Source organism: Lepidochelys kempii, chromosome 1 (assembly GCF_965140265.1).
Source record: "Lepidochelys kempii isolate rLepKem1 chromosome 1, rLepKem1.hap2, whole genome shotgun sequence".
Classification (NCBI taxonomy): domain Eukaryota; kingdom Metazoa; phylum Chordata; order Testudines; family Cheloniidae; genus Lepidochelys; species Lepidochelys kempii.
The window spans coordinates 299,417,387-299,432,935 of NC_133256.1; positions in this window are offsets into that span (position 1 = coordinate 299,417,387).

A 15,549-nucleotide genomic window follows, 5' to 3' on the forward strand; every position below is an offset into this window, starting at 1 on the left:
GGAAGGAAAAAGGCCACCTATGTGACAAAACTATGTAAGGGAAATGCTACCAAAAGAACTCTTTGGTTTTTCTTCCCTTAACAGTAGAGTGGGTCAAAATTTTCAATTCACAAAGTCTGACTGACAAAAATTGCTTCCTGTTTTTTTATGTATTTGTTTATTTTCATTATTTAGGTCTCGGTGAATTCTGTAGAAAAAGTTTACATTTTTGTGCAATAATAATGTATGATAAAAAAAATCACACATACACACACACACACACACACAGACCATTGGGTTTTACTGGGGAAATGAACTATCTAGCAGGGTATTGTTGCCTTGGAGAGGGTGCAAAAGGTAGGCTAGGGCTAAAAGTTAAAAACAAAACTGGGAAAAATTAATAAATTAGTAACTAAAAAGAAAAGGAATAGAAACAAGTAGATGTCGGTTCATAAATATTAAACAGCAATGAGGTATAGGGTCACACAGAGCTAATAAACAAAGAAAATTGGCTAGGTTTTAAATAGCAAAAAGAAACTTAATAGGCAAGGTTTTAACACAAGAAACATTACAAATAGCAGTAGTAAAGGCACTGGGTCTTGTACTGACCATGTAAGGTTACTTAATTTGTTCATCAGTTACCTAGTGACAATTAGATAAAGGGTCAAATAAATTTTAAAAACTGTTTTTTTAAATCATGTATTGCTTCCCAATGCCACTTGGATCAAGTCCTGCAAAAAAACTCCGAGATGAAACCTCTGAGTCAAGTCCCACCATAAATCCCTTTTTATGCTGTAAGTGTAGAGACACTATTTTACTATATGTTTTTATAGCACCTAGCCCAATGGTGCCCTAATTCTGCCTGGGTTTTTTGGGCACTACTGTAATTCAAATAAATACTCTCAAAGTCCTCTAAAAGGATGCAGGCGTTATTTAGTGCAAACAGATTGCATTGAAATGTTGGAGCCCTCATCTATGAGTTATATGAATTAGGGCCCAAAGCTGCAAAGACTAAAGGACATGAGCGCACACTCACAAGCAGAGCTAGTCAAAACTTGGATTTTCTGCTCCACAGGAAATTAGGACATTTTGAAAAAGATTTTGTTCTGAACTAGAATGAAAGCTAGTAATTTCAAAACTTCCCATAGAAGGAAAATTCCAAAACAATTTCATTTTGGAAAAAATAAAATGTTTCCATTTGATTCCCCCCCCAAAAAATCCGATGGAGCAGCCAGCAGTCATGACTGCCCAGTACTACCCTCCCAGAGCTGGAGACAGCGCGGCTTGCTAACATGGAGTTGAGGTGGAGCCTAGAAGCCTTGCAAGCCGGATCTCAAGCCAGGGCTCCCAGGGCTTCTGGGCACCTAGCTCCACAGCAGAGAGTCATCAAGCCCTGGTGTCACTGAGCATAGGGCAGTCTGCCCAGAGCCACAGACCCTGGAAACCCAGTCTCTCCAAGAGTCTGCCAGGTGACTTAGAGCTATTTCTGATGTTGCCATAGGTGCTGACTCTGTGGGTGCTCCGGGGCACAGAAAAAAATAGTGGGTGCTCAGCAACCACCAGCGGGCCCTGCCAATCAGCTCCTCCCCTTCCCCCCTCCCCCCACCGACGGGCCCCGCCGGTCAGCTCCTCTCTTCCCCCCACCCCCCGCGCAATGCCTCCTGCCCTCTGAGGATCAGCTGTTTAGCAGTAGGCAGGAGGCACTCGGGGGGAGGGAGAGGAATGGGGGCAGGAAGAGGCAGACCAAGGGCTGGGTGAGCTCTGGGGTGGAGCAGGGGTGGGAAGAGGTGGAGCAGGGGTGGATCTTTGGGGAATGGGATGGAGTGGGGGCATGGCCTGGGGCGGAGACAGGGTCAAGCACCCCCCGGCAAATCAGAAAGTCAGCACCTCTGGATGGTGCTCTAAATTGTGCTGGAGGTTGTACTGGCCTCCAATCAGCCTAGAGGTTTCCCAAAGGAGTAAAGCCATCTTTGTCCTTCTTTGTTGTTTTGTGCCTGTGTCATGAATATAAAGGGAAGGGTAAACACCTTTAAATCCCTGCTGGCCAGAGGAAAACCCCTTTCACTTGTAAAGGGTTAAGAAGCTAAGATAATCTTGCTGGCACCTGACCAAAATGACCAATGAGGAGACAAGATACCAAAGCTGGGGGGGCCGGGGGGAGGAGAAACAAAGGTTCTCTCTGTCTGTGTGATGCTTTTGCTGGGAACAGAGCAGGAATGCAGGTCTGAACTCCTGTAAAAAGTAAGTAAGCAATCTAGTTAGATATACGTTAGATTCTGTTTTGTATAAATGGCTGATAAAATAAGTTGTGCTGAATGGAATGTATATTCCTGCTTTTGTGTCTTTTTGTAACTTAAGGTTTTGCCTAGAGGGATTCTCTATGTTTTGAATATGATTACCCGGTAAGGTATTTACCATCCCAATTTTACAGAGGTGATTCTTTTACTTTTTCTTTAATTAAAATTATTCTTTTAAGAACCTGATTGCTTTTCATTGTTCTGAAGATCCAAGGGTTTGGGTCTGTGTTCAGCTATGCAAATTGGTGAGGATTTTTATCAAGCCTTTTCCAGGAAAGGGGGTGTAGGGCTTGGGGGGATTTTGGAGGGGGAGACGTTTCCAAGTGGGCATTTCCCCTGTTATTATTGGTGGTGGCAGTGTTTAACATAAGCTGGTAAGAATAAGCTTAGGGGGTCTTTCATGCAGGTCCCCACATCTGTACCCTAGAGTTCAGAGTGGGGAAGGAACCTTGACAGCCTGTTACTGAAACGTAGGTGCTAAAACACAATATTGCCCTTCCAGAAGCTGAGGTTATTTGGTATTGTGGTTTGGGAGACACTATTTTACCTCTGTAAAATTAGAAAGATTGTAAAAATACGGATCAGATGACCTTCTACTATCTATAACATTGCTTATGTTCATATTCTGTGAAATATGTTTTACCCTCTTGTACTGACCATGTAAAGTTACTTAATTTGTTCATCAGTTCTCAAGTAAAAATTTACAAATAGTGAATGTTGCACTGTTGGGACCTGAATGCCATAGACAGGTAATGTGTTACTTGAAGTTATTTATTTGCCTAAGAATGTAGAAATTGGTGACTATAAATGTCTTTGCGATGGAAAGCCACTATCTGCAGTGTGCCTGGTTGACTAATAATGGCTAGAGTGGAAAAGAATGCCAGAGATGGGGGTATGTGTGTGTGTGGCAGGTGCTAAGTGCCTTGGGAGCCTAAATTTGCATCTGGCTGTCATTTGTATGTGACTCTGTGTGTTTGTACATGACTCTCTGTGTGTGCGAGCATGCGTGTGTGTGTGCAAACGCACATGTGCATGCACTCCAGGGGACGCTGTACAGAAATAAGAAAAAAATGACAAGACCAGTCAACTCTTGTAGAACCTTTTATTTGATCATCTGAGAGCCCACTGTCAGGGTGATACACCATCAAGCTGCAAACACTGGGTGGATGGCCCTCTTACACCCACAAAGGTGCTATTATGTGCAAGAAAGCTCGTCCCATCAGATTGAATTCTGAAAGTAAATAAAGATAGCTGACGTGAAAACTCTTCATCTCTTTGCTGTTTGGACTCTCACAGAGCTGGAACTAGGAAACGAAAGCAGAGCTCCCCTAGGTCAAGATGGGTTAGCCCTAAAAGACATTCAGTGCTGACAGATTACTACAATTCTGTCACCTGGAAATATATACTGCAATTCATTTGTGTATATATGTCACCTGCTTTAACCTGTAAATAACTCTTTCATTTCTTTTTCCTAGTTAATAAATCCTTAGCTAGTTTACTTTAGGACTGGCTACAAGTGTTCTCTTTGGTGTGAAATCTAAGGTATAGATTGATCTGGTCCTTTGAGACTGGGAGCAACCTGACTATTTTGTGATCTTTAGTGTAAATGACCATTTATTACTCAGTGCAGCTTGCCTGGGTGGCCAGATAGATTGGAATGCCCAAGGAGACTATCTGTGACTCTGTGGTAAGACTGTTATAATGCTTCAGGAGTTCACATTTATGATTGGATTGGTGAAATCTAATTATAGAACACACCACCAGTTTGGAGTCTCTGCCCTGCTTTTTGACAGTCTGCCTTGATGTTGGTACTCATGGTCGTGAACTACTCCAGACCGTTTGACAGTATCAGGTGGACATTCACTATGTCTGATTCCTCCTCTGTTTCTACTACTGTTTTATCCAATGCTTTGGACAATGTGTCTGCTACCACTAACTCTTTTCCTGGTTTATATATTATTGATAAATCATACAACTGGAGCTGAGAAACAGTCATTGTAGCCTCCACCCCTTTCTTTGCAAATGGTATCAGAGGATTATAGTCTGTTTCTGACTGTTCTGTTTCAATTTGGGCAGAGTGGCATCCTGTTTTCGTAAGAGCCCTGGATGCATACATCGCTGGTCTCCAAGGGCGGTCATATTTTTGTAGCAATGCAGCCTCTGTGCTTCTTTGGAGGCATCAGTGAACAATTTGGTCTGCTTCTTCTTGTCAAAATACCTTAGGACAGGAGCATTCTGAATCAACTGTTTCTTTTTGGTTAGCAATCCATGTCCATTGACTATTCTTTTGCATGAATGCATGGAGGTTGCTGGTTTGTGAAGCCAAATTAGGCATAAATTTACCAACAAAATTAACCACTCCTGTGAACCTCTGTACTCCCTTTTTATTTTCTGTGTATGGTATATTTGTTATAGCTTGTGTTCTGCTAGGATCAATACAGCCAGTTAATTTTTTCTTCAGTTAACTTTTCTCCTAACCAGGTAATTTCTCTGAGCCTGAGTTTACATTTTTATTTATTTAGCTTCAGACCCACTGCTCTAGCTCTGTCCACTGCTTTCTTTAACCTGTAATTATGTTCCTCTATTGTGCTGCCCCAGATGAATACGTCCTTCAAAATATGAATGTTGTGCCTTCGATTCCCTCAAAGATTTGCTGCAGTTCTATGAAAGATTTCTGGAGTGGATTTGAGACCAAACAGTCATCTGAGAAAGCAATATCTGCCATATGGTGTAATAAAAATACATAATTTGTCTCATCTAAGGGAATCTGCCAGAATCCAGATGTTGCATCTAAAGTGGTAAAATAATTTGCACTATCACCAAAAAGTCTTCCTTGTTAAGGTAACTGAACGTGTTCCCTTTTGATATATTTGTTAAGCACCTCAGGATCTAAGCATAATCTTAGTGTTCTATGCTAATTACTAATGAGAGCACCCATTCTGTAGACTCTTTTAATAATAATTGTTCTTACTAAATGACCCAGTTATTCTTTGAGCTTTTTTTCTCATATCTAGATGAATATTTCTAGGGGCATGTAGGGCAGGACAATTTGGCTCTGTTAGTTCAATTCTCTATTCAGTTGCTAATTTTCCTATGCCCTCAGTTTTCTGATACTGTTTCTCTATGTCTGTGTCCTGTGTCTCCTCTAACATGTGCACCCTCAGAATCAACCCAAGGGCTTGGCATGTTTTTAAATCCAATATGTGTGTTTTATTCCCTTTAACTAACACAAAGTTTATCAGTTTTATTTGATCTTTTACCTTCACTGCTGGCACACGTACTCTAGCAGAAATGAACTCCCCATTATATGCTTTCAATTTAACCAGTTTGTTCACTGTGTTGCCTGTTTTTTCTTCAACCTTTTAAATCAGCATCCGAAACAACATTTACATGGGCCCCAGTGTCTAATTTGTAGGTTATAAGGATCCCATTAGTACCTAAAGGAATTGTCCATTAGTACCTAAAGGAATTGTCCATTCCTCTGTTCCTTCCTCTTCAGATACAGCTCCTAGGTAGAACTCCTCTTCCGTATTGCTGTCTGTGCTCTCTTTCTGGATTGCTGCATTAGCTGGCTTGACTTTGCTTTCTCTTCTGCAGTTGTTGATCCTGGTTACAGACTTTGGCAAAGTGATTGTATTTCTTACAAATATTGCAGTGCTCACCAAAAGCGGGGCATTGTAGAGATCTCAATTTGTGCCCTCATCTTGTGAAATACTTGAAGCTATTCCCTGCAAACTCGCATGCTTTGTTTTTTTCGAGCTTCTCTGTTTTTTGTCCTGTACGGATTTACTGCTTGCCAGATTTTTTCTCTCATATCACTCTATCCAGATTACCAGTGTCCTGTTTTCCTTCCTGGTTTTATTCTCGTCAGAGTGATTTATCCAAAGTGAGATCCATATCTTCCAATCGTTTTTTTTTTTTTGCAGCATTGGATCTTTGATTCCAGTTCCAATTTGATCGCTTATAACTGAATCTGTTAAGTGTCCATAGGCTCAAGTTTGGCTCATTAACTTCAGCTCTGTTAGGAATTCTTCCAAGGATTCTCCTTCCTTTTGCCTTCTAAGGTGAAGCTTATACCTTTCAAACGTTTCAGTCTTTTAAAATATGCAATACTCTTCCAATTTTGGCAAAATTTCATCATAACTTGCTCTCTCTGAATGATATAGTTGCATGCTATTAAAGACATTCATTGCCTCCAGTCCTGCAATGTTGAAGAAGATTGCTATTTTCTGGTGATCTTTTTTCTCACCAAAGCCAGCTGCTTGCATCTATCTATCTATCTAATTTATCAAAACTCTCTTTGGAATTTCTTCCAGGAATCTGCTGCATTACTTGAGTATTCCAGCTCCTTGGGGGACTTTTACTTGCTCCATCTGCACAATAACTCCATTACTTCTTCATTACCGTCCTCTTTTCTCTGTCCCTCTCTGGTGCCATGTGTTGTCTTGTGCATTCATGAGAAGGAGAAACAGTCTAGGCTTTAAGAAGTAAGGCTTTATTAGAACAACGCCAGAGTTACCTAAGCTAAAGGAGCACCATGAGCTCTAGCTGAGTCAAGCTGTCATGAGACCACTTCCAGCTGGTTCTCACTAGCCCCAATCGAGTTTCCTCGAACATGTGCTGTGCTCTTAAAGGCACAATACATACTGCTAGCAAAAGACATTATGTGTTAAAGGCGGAATACTTGGGCATTTGATCCTGCCTCAGGATTCATTTGTCCCGATCTCTGTACCCTGGTGGAATCCCGTTGACTTTAGTGAGCCTCATTAAGGTATGGATTTGCACTAATTGATCCTGAAGCAGGATCAGAACCTTAGTAAGGGCTGAGTGAGCTGTAACCAACCCAGTGCAGCACGTAGAATAGCCTTAGATCTGCTGGGTGTTTGAGCCTGTTTGCATACACTCAGCCGTGAACAAGCAGCCTGCTGCAAGTGATATCCCCATCCATAAGTAAAACCATTGCTGTCTGCCATATTTATTACTTTTTTTAATTAAATTCTTGTACATTAGCAAGTGCAATGGAATCACTAGGTAAGAGTATTTGCCCTCTTCTATTACTTGATCAGCCACTGACCACTGGAGGGAGTAAAGGATAAATGGCTGTTCGTCAGTTAACAGACTACCCCCGTATGATTATCTTTTCTCGTTAAAGTAGGAGAACAGGGATGATGCATCCCTCATGACTGAAAAGGCAGTTTTGGGGTATCCCCAAAATTTGGGAAAACTGTGGGAACCAAGGCTGTAGTGTTGTGCAGCACACACGATCTCATGAGTGTGGGGATAAGTCCATCACAGCGGCAGTACTAGTGTGTGTTCACAGCCCCCAGCGTAGCTACCCTGCAACTGCATAATCACAGACTAATGCATAATCCTCACACCAGTGGTGTGAACTGTCTACTTTACCGCTAGAAAAGGAGAAGCATAGAGAGGTTGTGTGACTTGTCCTAGTTCTCACAGCACGCCTTTGCAATGCTGGGACTACGGCTCATCTGACTCCCAGTCCTGTGCTTTAACCATTAGACTTTGATTTTTATGAAATATAGAACAATTATGTTAAAAACTGCCTATATGGATATTCTGAAACTCCTTCTTTTCCTAATAACATTATTTATTAGGGGATTTCAGGCTTTCCTTTTAATTAGTCCAGAAATGGACATATTTAGATTTGAATATGTTCTTTGAATTGTCTCACCTTTTTAACTGCATCCCCATTTAATTAATAGCATTAAAGCCAATCTCTGTAAGTGGAGTATTTTTCACCTTTCTCCTTTAGTGAGGGCATATTGTACTGTACCTAATTAAATTGATTGATCTCTACCCTATGCAAATGCTGTCTGATTATTCCAAGCAAGAATCTAAGAGAACTGGATAAACTCTTTGTTGATTTTATTTGGGCAGGCAGAAATCCCACACTTTGTTTAAGGAAATTACAATTACCTGAAAAGAAATAGGGATTGCTTAGCTGAAAAGAATATTGGTTACTTACTATGACACATGAGGGATTTTATCAGCCACAAACGGAAATTTCTGTCCTCTTCTATAAGGATTTCTCACTTATTATCTCTCATTAATTTAAAAACTTGAAGCACAATTTACTCCATTTTAAACCCTCAAAGTGTTAAATAGCTCCAGCATTTGAATGTAGAGTTTTTAATATAAAGATACACTGTTTGTGTAGATAGCAACAACTAAATGTCCATTAAGTCCTCTCCTTGCATTACCTATGTAGCTTGTCACTTTCAAGCTACAGAGAGCTTTTGATTTGTTTCAAGAGTTTATACAGCTTTGTCTTGAGCTCATTATATATAATCTACTCTCCAAATATGGGCTAGGCTTTAGTCTGATAGTCAATGTAGTTGTGCTGCCTTAGGCAAAGAACAGGGACAAATTTGTGACTCAGACGCTTTTCCTGTCATGAATTACTTCCCCTCCTACATTGGCTCAGCTGCACTGGCTGTGTGCTGTGGAGAATAGCCAAGGCTTTGATCACTATCCACCCACCTGCACTGCAGGGGGAGTAGAATATGGATAGTGAAAGGGGCAGGAGGCTCTTTGCACCCCTGTGCAAGAGACATCAAGATTCATGATCTAACCCCATATGGTTAACAGCAGCACTGCAGGCAGTCTTCTGCCTTCATGTACAAAACTTTTTCTATATAAATGTTGATGGCGACCCTGTATCGTGAGGACATAGTTCTTCAGTTTCTTAACACCCATATGTTACAATTAGAGTTGTTGTGGGTATGCCTTTTCTCCCACCCCACAGTTTTGGACCTGGACAGCTGGTAAATCAGGAAGGAGTTTTTTCTACCAGCTAGCCACAATTCTGATATTACTGTTTGGAGTAACAGTTAATAAAGGGTTCCAAAACTAATTAGGGAAAATAAGCAAATGAGTTTGCTAAAAGCAAGAGATGAATTCATATTATCTTAATGGAAATGAATAACAAAGGAAATGAGAGACTATTTCATTTCTGTCTGAATCCATAGAAATTCTACTCCCATCTAAACTTGGCAGCAAAATGCAAGATACAGATATTGCATCATAAGAGCAAATTCTTATAAGCTGATTACCGAAGGCAATGTCATGCCCATAGAGAATAGGATAAAATCATGGATGGATTTGCCCCTTGATTCCAGAAGTGCTGCCTCTCTGCCTTTGAAACAAAGATTCACTGGCATTGTAATTTCATGAATGGAGATTTGGGGGTACCTGGAAAGAAGACAAGGCAGCAGATATTATTAGGAGAAGGCCTGATCCTGCACTGATTTGCTGGGCAAAGCTTCCAGTGAAAGCTTCACTGATGCAGGATGAGGCCTAAGTCTCTAATAAAATCTGCTGCCCGTTTCATGGTTATCTTGTGAGATACGATCTTGTCTCATTAGGGATTCGGCTTTCTTTCAGACACAATGAAGAAGGGTAACCGCACGTCTTTGATAAATGTTATCTAACTTTAACCTCCCAAAATCTAATTCATATTCCTTCCTTGAGTTCAAACATAATCAAACAATCCTTGGACATAAAGCTAAGGCTGGATTTAGTCACCTTTATACTGTTCTGAAAAGGTTTACTATATTTAAAACTTCTGCTTCTGTCTTTCATGAAGGACTAGCTTCTCCTCCACCCGCTCTACATGGAATAGTCAAAAGAAAGTACAGGATGAGAGAGGTGCAAAAGCAACTTGGGTTGTGCTTCTGAAGCAGAGATTTGCAAAGCTGAGGGCTGATCTACACTGAAAACTTACACTGGGATAGCTATGTTTCTCAGGAGTGTGAAAGCTCCCAGTATGGACAGTGCTAGGTCCATGGAAGAATTCTTCCTAGCTACTGCCTCTCAGGAAGGTGGATTAACTACAGTGAATGGAGACCCCTTTTCTCCAGTCCTTCCAGCAAGCAACTTGTGTCAATATAACATGGCCAAACACCATACAAATAGCTGAGTCGCTGGTCCCTTCTGACTGCATTCCTGACTCTTCTTCAGAACATTACACCTGCGAGGTATCTTGAGGTGCCATGCCATTTCAAAGCAGAAACATGATATCTCTCATGTAAATGGATTTTTCTGCTGCTGTAATTTTCACACCTAGTCTGTGACTCCCAACTGTGCTTCTTGCTTTTTCTCAGAAGAGCATTATAAATTTTTAAAAGCTATTTTTGTGGGTATTTTTTAATTTCATGCTCATTTTTTATCAATGCCAAATTGCACATAATTACTTATTCTATCAGGAATGTAAAATAAATGATAAACAAATGTCCTTTTGAATCATTCCTCGTTTACCCTTAAATCTCTTTGCCATTAGTAATATGCATGTATTGGTGTCTGTCCCATTATCATCTTCTTTATGTTTACCCTTAATCTTGTGGCTCATCATTCTCATCATTGTATTTCTTCTATTTACACTGTGTGATTTGGTCTTAGGATCTGACACAGGCATATTTGTGACAATCTTTTTTTAACCCTCTGATTTCCAAAAACAACTGAGACACAAACATATATATATGGTTGCTTATAAAATATCAATAAATTAGAGCTGCAAGGCTTGACAGAGATGACTTTTTATCTCTGCTAAAAACTCCCCAGTTTTATCAAGCCAGATTACAAGTCATACTGTCATAATCATAAAGCTTCACAATCATTGTTACAATATTCTTTACCTTAGAACAGAAGCAGGTATAATGGCAGGTTATAATAGAACTATTAAAGACAGAAGAAAATAGGGATTGCATGAAAGTAAAAGTGTTCTTAGGAAAATAAGAATTAAGACAATTCATTTGGGAAATGTATTCTGATCAGTGCTTGGTGAATTGTTTTCGCCCAAACTTTTTTTCAAATTAAAAATGCAGATTCAGCAAAACCAAAAAGATTTGCAAATTGGTGAAACTGTTGGGGAAAAAAATTGGAAAAAGTCAAAACTTTTTGTTTTGACATTTTTAAAATTAAACATTTTGATTTTTCAGTTCAGTATGACTTTTCATTTCAAAATTCCCCTCAATTTTATTTTAAAAAGTAAGAAGCCTTTAAAAATGAGCTACTTTCAATTTTGACAACTTTTGAATCTACATCTTCGCTCCCATCAACTCTTACAGGTTAAACAGCATCAGTCATTGGGTGTTTCTTAATGGGAACCCATGAAGGAAAACCTAAATATTAGGTAGCATTCTTCCCTCAAGGTGCTAGGTATTCTCCACCTTGGTGTTTGAATGTTTGGATCATCATATTCTGCCTATGTAAATTTCCTCTGCAACTTTGATTGGACATGGTACTGTCCCGTTCCTATTATGTATTTTTGCTTTGCTGCATCAAAGAGCTCACGTGGGATATCTCAAAGATTACTATATGTCATGTTTTCATGTGTGTGTGGAGTGAGACAGAAAGGCAGGCAGGCAGGCAGAGAGTGTATCCCATTCCCTAGCCATTCTGTAGCTCTAGGTCCTTCCTTTTAGGGGAGTTTTCAAAAACTTCATCTCTGAATGCATTAACTTTCCTTTCTGATCACCACTGGACACAACAGGGAATGGATGATATGCAGCCCCCCATGACTTCCTAACTACATTTAGATCCATTGCCCACAAATGTCAACTTCTGGGTTGTGAAGTATGGGGAAAACTGCTATGGAAATGTCTGATCTCTATTCTTTTCTATATGAGAAAGCAGAGATCTGTACACAAAAAGGAATCTTTGCATGTGGAGACTCTGGCACTGTGTTAATCTGTAACTAGTTAGAGCAAGGAACTCAGAGCACTAATTGAAAATGGACTGTGTGTGGACAAGAACAGCGCATTGCAAATTTTGGACCCAGGCTTTTGAGGTTAAAGAAACTCTATTGCAGTCACTTTCTGTGCCACGTAGTCATTACTAGGAGGGCTTTGTTAAGTTCTGTAATAAACAAACAAACAAAACAATAGTAGGTATGCAGAGAAAATGGAAAGCTACATCATCCGTTCAAAATCAATCCAATTATTATTATTCCGTTATGCTTTTCTGTATTAAAGTTCCATTGATTTTCTTCCAGGTTTTAGAATGAAAGACATTTTAAAAGTTGACACATATGGCCATTATAATATTGCAACATGTACTTGTGTCAATATTTTAAAATCCTATAAAGACCACTAGGTAACTGAAAAAATATTAAGAATATTTAACTATGGTTTTCTATAATAAAGCTTGTGAATTGTTTTTACACAACTTACTTTGTAATCTTAGTTATCGGAAATGTTGCAATAGTTTCACTTCAGATGTCTACATTCTATGTACATCAATAATTTTATATTTACCAACCTCAACAAGAACATTCCAAATAAAAATGAGATTAGAATTTCATTAGAAGATTCTAGACTTAACCATGTCCATTTTAGGAAGGCACAATTATTTCTCAAAATACAGATGTACTTTCCCTCTGAACAGCCCTGAAATAACATCACTTTCTTTAAGACAGCTACAGCATAGTTGCATAGTGGACATTTTGTGTATTTGTTCTTTTACATTATCACTGTGTTCAAGATTCAGGACTCAATTCACAAAAGTGTCCTGATACAGTAGAAGGACTTAAGTGTGTGCTTAACTCCTTTCCTGAGAAGGGATGGACTCAATACGTCCTTAAGTGCTTCCTTGAAACATAGCCTCAAATTCTGAGCTTTCCAACCTCTGCTTATCTCCTCCCACCTAACTCTTGATGACTCCATTTGTCTCTTGCCCACTCTGTACTCTAGCCTTTTCAATATACGTCAAGCCCTATCCCTCCCTTTCTTAAAAAAAATCAAAAAGAAAAACTAAAAAAAAAACCTAAAAATCCACTTTTTATGCCACCGTATTGTGTTTATAGACTTTAGCTCCAGGAAATAAAATAAACTAAGTCGACATGGGCAGCAAACTGGTGACACTGAGAGAGAAATAATGTGAAAGGTGTGGAATTCATGTTTGTTCAAATTGTTATAATGAAAATACAGCATAATGTGTTTCTTAAAAAAAAAAAAGATGTTTTTGTCAGCACAATGGCAAGTATCTCCACATTCGCAAATAAATTAGGAATATACGGCCATGTCTACATTTCAACGCTTCCCTGGGTAGTTATCTGTGTTGTGCTAGCACATGTACCCCATCCCCATGCCAAGTGCTCACGTACGCTGAGCAGGGAATGGGTGCACATTGAGCACAGGCATATACCTGCCTCCACATTACCCCTTTTTCATTTGTAGTGGTAATGCTTCCCGTTCAGGGGCAGTATGCAAGAGTCCTGTGCCTCATAGGAAACACTCTGAGAAATACCTTATTGTGTGTTGCCGGTACTGGTCACTGCTTTCACACATTGGATGATGGCAGCACTTGCTCATCTCTTCCTTCTGACAAACTACATGGGCGATATGGAGCAAGTCCATGAAGATGTGGTTCTGCTGCTGCTCACTGAACAAATGTTCATGTGGTACAGTTCTGGATGCTGGATGGAATCAGTCCAGAGAGATTTAAGGTGGCAAAAGATGGCTGACTCAGAGGGGGACTGAAAATCCACTTGAGTCCCATGGAACAGATGTGTTGAGTGCGAGGATTACAATGATGGGGCATGGATGGACTACTGCCTCTGAAAACCAGCATGGTGCAGTGGGATCACATCATCTTGGAAACCTGGGATGATGACCAGTGACTGCAGAACTTCAGACTGAGGAAGCAGACCTTCACTAACTTTGTGCAAGGAACTTGCAACACCACTCCAGGGTCAGATCTCTCCATTTCGGAAACCCATATCTGTACAGAAGCAGGTAGCTATTGCCCTTGGGAAACTGGCAGCTCCTGACAAGTACCAGTCAGTTGCAAACCAGTTTGGCATTGGGAAGTCAACTGTTGGGGCAGTGATTGTACAGGTTTGCCAGGCTGTCAAGACTGTGATCTACCCAAAGGTGGTTGCCATAACCCAAGTCTTTGAAATTACTGTGGGATTTCAGAGGATGAGGTTTCCAAACTGGGTTTGGGGGAGGGGAGAGAAGCATCGATGGAGCACACATCCAGGGCTGGATTACCCAAAAGGCAGACTAAGCATGTGCTTAAGGCACCAGCAAAGCAGGGGGCACCAAAAAAAGATTTTTTGGGGAAAAATTTGATATTTGATATTTCAAAAAAAGCATTGAAGTAGTCATCATGGGAAAAATCAGAACTTTGTTAGACTTCCTTACACTCCACTAAACACTCTTCCATTTTTCTGTTCTCCTTTTATGACTTATCCCAACCTAAACCAGGGGGGCGTCCTACTAACATAGATCAAAATAATGCGAGGAAATCAGATCCTGTCATGTATTGCAATAAATTTATGTTTTATTATTGATATATTCTTCTGAGTTATATGTACTTGATTCATTTTTTTCTTTTATATATATATATATATATATATACACACACACACACACACATAAAAATAGCGTACATTGTATAATTTGTTTTTTTTTAAGTTCAGATAACTGAGATAAGGGACAGGATGAAACGTAACTAACTGAGTGGAACACAGAAACATAAACTGGTGGAAGAAAATAAACAAAAAACTAGTGAAATTTTCCAAAATCTTCCAAAACTGACATCATTTTTGAAAGCGAATCCATCAGAAGCAACATCTTCTCTCAGTAGCACAGACATTGTTCCAAAACCTGTAGGTGTTTCAGAGACTGACCCTTCTTCTATTGGTGAAACAAACACCATTCCAGAACATGTGGATGTGTCAAAGACTGTAATTGATCATCCTACTCCTGGTGGTAAAACAGACATTGTTCTAGAAGGTGTGGACGTGTCAGAGACTGAACCTGCTCATTTTGTAAATAATAGGAGAAAAGGTCCTGGTATGTGGGTTGATTTCAGTAACGATGATGAAGCTTACTGGATAGATCATGGAGCAAATGATTGTCAACACCGCATTGGGCCACATGAGAAATCACATCGGACTTTTACCAATGGCAAACAAACAAGATATTGTCCACAAAAAATATTTTTCAGCATGAAAGCGAATGGTGAGAAATACACTTGAGAATGGTTTCTGTATTCACCATCAACAGGGTCTGTGTACTGTTTTGTTTGCAAACTATTTAGATCAAAGACAGGGCTTTGAATTGACACAAAAATTGGAAGAACAAATTAAAGGGGAGCAAGAGTACTGGCAACATGTCTTGCAGAGTGTTATAGCTGTTATTCAAACATTAGCTGACATTGGTCTGCTTTTCCGGGGATCAAATGACATATTTGGATCGTTGCAGAATGGAAATTTCTTGGGATTGTTGGAGCTTGTGGCTCAGTCTGA